This window comes from Lygodium microphyllum, chromosome 16, assembly GCF_053477565.2.
Source record: "Lygodium microphyllum isolate KBCC chromosome 16, Lygodium_microphyllum_v1.1.10, whole genome shotgun sequence".
NCBI lineage: Eukaryota > Viridiplantae > Streptophyta > Polypodiopsida > Schizaeales > Lygodiaceae > Lygodium > Lygodium microphyllum.
The window spans coordinates 105,543,593-105,550,622 of record NC_141150.1 but is presented as its reverse complement, the minus strand read 5'-3'; positions in this window follow the sequence as shown (position 1 = coordinate 105,550,622).

The following is a 7,030-nucleotide window of genomic DNA, read 5'->3' as shown; positions in this document are numbered from 1 at the left end:
AAACGATCCAGTTGCCACAGACTTGACTGAGCATGACGCAGAAATGCAAATACCAAGTCTCACGCTGCACTCCATGCCTAAATCCTTGCATATCAATGCTTTTTGGGAAGTCACAAAAATGCATACAATCCTGCCAGACTTAGCTCTTGGGGATATCACAAGAAAGGGAATTGTAGACATGGGAATAGGAGTTAGTGTGCTACGTCATGTAGTGCTCCAAACTTGGGGTAATCCACCGGTCGAAGCAACTAGGTTCAACGTCACACTCACTAATGGAATGAAGGTAAAATCATTCGGCGTATTAAAGAGTTGGCTAGTAAAAATCCCAGTAGTCTAGTTCTCTGTTCACTTTATAGTCATGAAGGGGGTGGACTATGACATCCTACTAGACCGACCAAGGATGCATAACATGAGAGTCATAGAAGATTGGGGCAATGGTCTCATCTTCTTATGCAATTGAATAGAGGCTGTAAGAGTAGAGATAGAGACTTGAAAGACTATACCGGTTGACCTAGATGCCATCTCCACCATGCTGAAGGGTGACGGCTAGAGTAGGAAATCCTATGGGGTCTTAACTAAGTATATCCTGTGTCCTGAGGATGAGTGAGACTAGATGCATATTCTTGCTACCATCGACGTGTTGTTCTCGGACACGAAGGAGTATGAACAAGCTGTCAAGGCAATTGGCAAGCCCAAGGACACACCCTCAGTATACTAGTCTTCATGATGGTTGGAGGCTTATGCAGAAGGCCCAATCCTGACACATTCCAAGTCTTGAGCAATAGATGTGAGCTCTTGGAGATCCTAGGGTACTTGACTAACAAGTTGGCTAGCAACCCAGTAACTAACCTCAAGCCACTCCAAGATCTCTTGTGGCAATGGTCCAAGGTGCACGATTTAAACTTGAGGTACAATTGGGCTTTAATCCCCGACCTACTAGAAGAGCCATATCCGAGACGTATCAGGACTTAGGAAATGAGGAGCAATTGATGAATATGAAGACTATTGTTCCTTCAATGATGAGAGTGAAAGGGAAATACGACACTAGGGGATGGGTAATCAAACAAACACGAGTTGACTCCAGACCATGCAAGCAAAACACCTTTAGGATGGAGAGAGGAGTCATGTGCAGGGATTGCGATCAAACCTGGTTGGAGCACATAAGCGCAATTGACTATGAGTAGGTAGGTTTGGCACAATCGAGTGATGCACCATTGCTAAGAATCAACTTAGTTGTGACCAGCAAGAGAGACTCCCTCTTTTAGCGAAGATGGAGAGTTTGATTCTGAGTCAGAAGTTAGCTCAAATAGTGATCCTGAGATACCTCGACCTTCCAAGACTAGATGCACCAAGGGGGACCTACCTGTCCACCTAAGACGCCGGCAGTTAAGGGAGGAAGGATGAAAGCTGCCTCGAGAAACGTAGACAGAATAGTAGCAAAAACTACAAGACCTACCAAAGCAATTTACAAAATTCAAAAAAGGAGATAGGGTGGTGATCTTGCTGGGAGCCAAATGACAGGGGCAAGCAAGCAAACCAATCGAGGGACTCACCAGGGTCAAAGAGGTCAATTTAGTTAGAGAAGGGAAGACATAGCGACCCATCTTTATAGTCGATGACTTAACTAAGGAAGAGAAGACATGTCTCATTGCTCTCTTATGAGAGTATATTGACGTCTTTACTTGGTCCCTAGAAGAGCTCAAAGGGGTAGACCCGAGTGTAGTGACTCACAACATACTCATGACACCTGATGCAACACCGATCAAGCAGTGACTGTATGCCATGAATCCAAAGCACGCCAATGCCATTAAGGAAATATTTGACAAGCTAATGAGATCAAGGTTCATCTACAAAATTGAACACATGGGCTGGGCTTCCCCCATAGTCATCGTATTAAAGAGGAATGGAAAGATTAGAGTGTGTGTCAATTACAATAAGGTAAACATAGCTACGAAGAGAGATAATTACCCACTACCATACATCGAGCACATGCTCAAGAGAGCAAAGAGGTCTATAGTTTTTTAGATGGCTTCTCTGGATACAATCAAGTGCAAGTGAATCCTAACGATAGACATAATATCGCATTCGCCACTGAATAGGGCATCTTTGCTGCCTACATAGTCATTTCTTTTGGGTTGAATAATGCACCAGCCACCTTCCAACAATTGATGTGCACAATATTCAAAGACATTATGAGGAAGGAGTTAGAGGTCTTCATGGATGACTTGTGTGTTCACTCTACTTGGAGAGAACACTTAGATAAACTCTGAGCGGTCTTTGAATGGTGTCAACTATATCGTCTCTCATTGAACCCCTTGAAGTGCCAGTTTTGGGTGAAGAAAGGATGCATCCTATGACATGTGGTGTCAAAGAATGGCATTGCCATAGATTTCTCGAAGATCACGGTTGTCGATCTTCCATTCCCAACTGATTACAAGGACGTTCAGTGCTTCTTAGGCCATACATGGTATTATCGACAGTTCGTGTTGAACTATGCGTTGATTGTTAGACCTCTATATTCGCTATTGATCATATTCACTGTGGGAGTTATGTTGTGCCAAACTGGTGAACACAACCTGGATTGCTCACTGAGCTTTGCTAGCAGAAAACTCACAGAGACTGAAATAAATTACTCAACAATCAAGAGAGAGGGCTTGGCCATGGTGTTTGTTGTAAAGAAATTTTGGCATTATCTTTTGGCTACACCTTTTACCTTCTTTGTGGACCATCAAGCTTTGTTGTATCTTGTTAACAAACCTTTAGCTACAAGATGCATTGCTAGATGGTTGCTTCTGCTTTTGGAGTTTCACTTCTCCATAGTGGTGCGTAAAGGGAAATGGCATTATATGACCGACCATATGTCTCGCATCCCCCCACAGGAGAATCCATTAGGCAAGGCATTATAGACGAACTGCCAAACACACATCTATTCCGTTTATCTAGCAAAAGGGATTTGTTTAGAGCCAACATGACGCCATATTGGTGGGTAGATGATATAGTTCGAGTGCTTGAGCACGGACTACTGGAACAACCAATAGAAAAGGCCCAACTCATGTGGCTCATCTTGAATATCCAACCCTATCAATTGATAGTAGGCCAAATCTACAGGTTGGGGCAAGATGAGTTATTGCGCAGATGTGTGTGTGAACATGAGATGCATGACGTACTCACAAAAGCACACGGTTGAATCGCAGGAGGACACTTCAGCGGAGACGCAACAACTCGCAAGGTGCTGCAGTCCCAGTTGTGGTGGTCTACCCTATTTCAAGATGCAACACAATTTGTAAAGCATTGTGATGAGTGCCAATGGACTAAGGTCCCTGTTAGTAAGGATCACATGGAGCTAACCCCAATTATCGCACGACAACCCTTCAAAAATGGGAGATTGACTTCATTTGATGACCCATTAGTCCTACAGCATAGTATTCACAAGCCAAATACATCATTGTTGCTACCGACTATCTAACGAAATGGGCAGAAGCATGAGCTACAAGAAAAAATGACACTAGGACCACTGCCAAGTTCCTATGGGAGCAAGTGATCTCACGATTTGGCTGCCCCATCAAACTAGTTAGCAACCAAGGCACACACTTCATCAACGATGTGATAGCTCACCTCCTATCCTCCTTCCTAATCATCCATAAAAAATCTTAGGCTTATTACCCTTAGGCAAATGGCCAAGCTGAATCCACAAATAAAATCTTGGTAAACGTCTTGACCAAGGTCATCTCTACTTTGTGGAGTGATTAGGATAAGAAGTTGATGGCGGCCTTGTGGGTCTATTGCACAGCTTACAAGACGGCTGTAGGATAGACCCCCTTTAGGTTGACCTATGGTACGGAGGTAATTCTACCCTTGGATTTCTTCGTACCTAGCCTCAGGATAGCCCTTCAAGAGAGATGGGATGGAAAGGAGGCATGGATAGAATGCCTAATTGAGCTCAAATGCTTATCAAAAACCCATCTGGCTTCTAGCCACCCATGTGCTAATATGTGAGAAGGCAAGACGCAAATGCTAGTTTCACAAGCATATCAAGCAGTGCAACTTTGAACAGAGTGGCTTAGTACTGTTGTACTCAGTCAAAGGACATAAGCAGAAACTAAAGTTTCAGGGGCTCGGTCCCTTTAGGGTTCGAACCATCAACTGAACTGGCAATGCAGAACTTGAAACCCTAGAAGGTGAGGGCATAGGCTTCTTCAATGGCAGTCGCATAAAGAAGTACTTCCCTCCCATGCACCCATTTCATGAGCCTCCAATGCTAGCACCCCTTGTCCAAGTAAGAGTAGCCACTATCATTGAGATGGATGATGAGGATGAGGAAGCTGTACAACCAGCTTACCTAAGCATAACGGTCATTGCCAAGCACACATGCACCATCAATACATTGATCAATGAGGGAGCTGACTTTAATGTCTTAACCCATGATCGTTGGACCCAAATTGGCAAATCGCAATTACAACCCATTAACGCTAAGCTCATCTCTCGTATGGAGGCTGATCATACACACTTTTGGGAAAGTGCAAGGTTGCAGTCTCTATCGAGTCTTAAAGCATGCCAATGATCTTCTATGTGTTGCCCAAAACAAGATGTAGGCACAGAATCACTGTTAGGATGAACTTTTAAGAAGCAAGCTCATTATAATGTTGACTATGAGTTGCAACGTATCCACCTAGCCATGGGCAACGTCCGAATAGTTACATCTTTTAGCAAGGGCAGCGTGACTCCTTTCCAGTTCGCAAAGCCACAGGTAGAGAACCCCACCATAAAGTCTAAGGAGGGGGGTCATGACTCATCATAACCCGCTGAACCCAACACTAAAGCCAATCAACCCCAATTCAAATGGGTACATAAACATCAAGGACTGCCACCTAGAAGTAGACACCATGCCCTCGCAATGCTAAGGATCCACACTCAAAACCTAGGAGGCCAAGACAAAACTATAAACATCGACGTACGGTCAAGCAGCGATGGGTCCCCAAAACCTTATTGCAAGCTCAAGGCTACTATGAGGGTAACAACTAGATTTGGATACCTAATCCAAAACAACCAAAGAACCTACTCAAATGCCACCCTCGAGCTTAACCACACGAAATATTGAACCAGAAACACTTGGGCCACAAGAGAATCGGGTCGCCAAGCCCATGGAACCTCCAAAGCCTAGATTACTATAGCCTAGATCAAGCTATCACCCAAAATAGTAGCCTGCTACTAACAAACTGCCCAAATCTAGCACTGGTGGTATCCCGCAAACCTCAAAAGCATCTAGTCACATGACAACCGCAACTACAACCAAACCCATTGAAGATGAGGCCAGGCTATAACCTAAGGAGCAAATCAAGCTGCAACCATTAGCTGTTGAACTCTTTAGTTCTGTCAAACCTCAACCACCTACCGGCCTTAGACCTTCTTATGAGTGGAGATCAATTCTAACCTTGGCCGCCGACTTAGCTAAAAATATAGGGGATGACTTGATTGGTTGCCTTAGATGCTTGGATGCGACTTTTATGTCGCTTGCTACAAGCTATGACCACTTAGACTTGGGACTCTTGGACGAACCTATAGCAACGGAAGTACGGACACTCCCTTGTTCTTGGGAAGAATTGGAATTTGTGTTTGTCAAGGCTTATGAGGCAGCTATAGAGCTGATTACCACCAAGGTTTCCTGAGAACAAGCACAGCAACAATGCCTTGTCACCTCATATGACAAGCGCACAGCTTGTGCCGATGATCAAGAGATAGAAGACTTGAGACAGCCAACAACTCCCCTTTCTTGAAATGGGAGCTTGAGGGATGTCAGGTCATGTCAAATGCCAAGCAACGACGTGCAATCAAAACATCGGAGTACGACCCAACTTATGTTGCTTCAACCTCTTATAGAGTATTGACGACCATTCGTGACCAACCCATGGAAGAACATATTCAGGGACACCCCTACTTAGATCGCATCCTCACCAAGGAATAACTACACATTGCTAGTTGCATGGACTCCGGTAACTTCTTGCTCAATGTCCTTACTTACATCACCCACCTTGGCATCCGACCTTTTGACATGGACCAGTATGCTCACATGGAATATAATCCAAACTTTTATGCTTGGCTCATGCAAAAGTAAAGCATTATACCCATGAGCAGAATGCCCTTTACACTCTAGCTTTCAATCCTAGGAAGGATTCTTCTCAATCCCAAGGGGGAGGGTAAGGGTAAGGTAAATCAAACCAAATGCATAAGGAAACAATAAAGGAAAGGCACACATTGGAAACCTCAATGGTAGGATGAAAAAACTTGTGAAGGTAAATCAAACCAAATACGTAAGGAAAACAATAGGAAAGGCACATATTAGAAACCTCAATGGTAGGATGAAACAACTTGTGAGTGCAGAAAAGTTCAATAAAAAAGTTGAAATCAATAGACTAATCGGAAGGAAAGTCGACATCTGCACTCGAGCAATTCAGTTTAGCAAATATGCAGTTGTTTCCTTTTTCTTGTGAACTATTCTCAATAATACTAATGGTGAATATGGTTTCATGACAGACAGCCATCATGGTAGGCCAAGAAAAGACTGGCACATTGCCTTTTTTAGAAGAAGAACATGCAAAATACGGTCTTTCGGTGGGAACACGAGCCTTCAACCAGTCTAATTTCTGGCATATCTTCAACCTAGAAGATGTGGCCATCAAAAAACGGGTTGTGAGGCAGATCATTGAACAATGCAATCTGCAAAAATACATGGAAGCTGTGGGCTAGGGGGAAGACTACATTCACTGTGCAAAGTTTTTGCGGACTTTCCATGGGAACTAGGGCACCATAACTATGTATGAGGGAGAGGAAACTCGTCAGGTGTGCAGATTGAATTGACCCCAGAGCTAGTGGAAAAAGCACTGGGCTTGGCAAACAAAGAAGAAAGGAAGCCGAAGAGAGACATGTATGCCTTGCTATAGGAATGGACAAGGTGAAGGCCCACACCAACAATGGCATCAGCTTGGTAGATATTCCAAATCCCAAAGTCCAACTCCAAGCCAAGATGGTACAC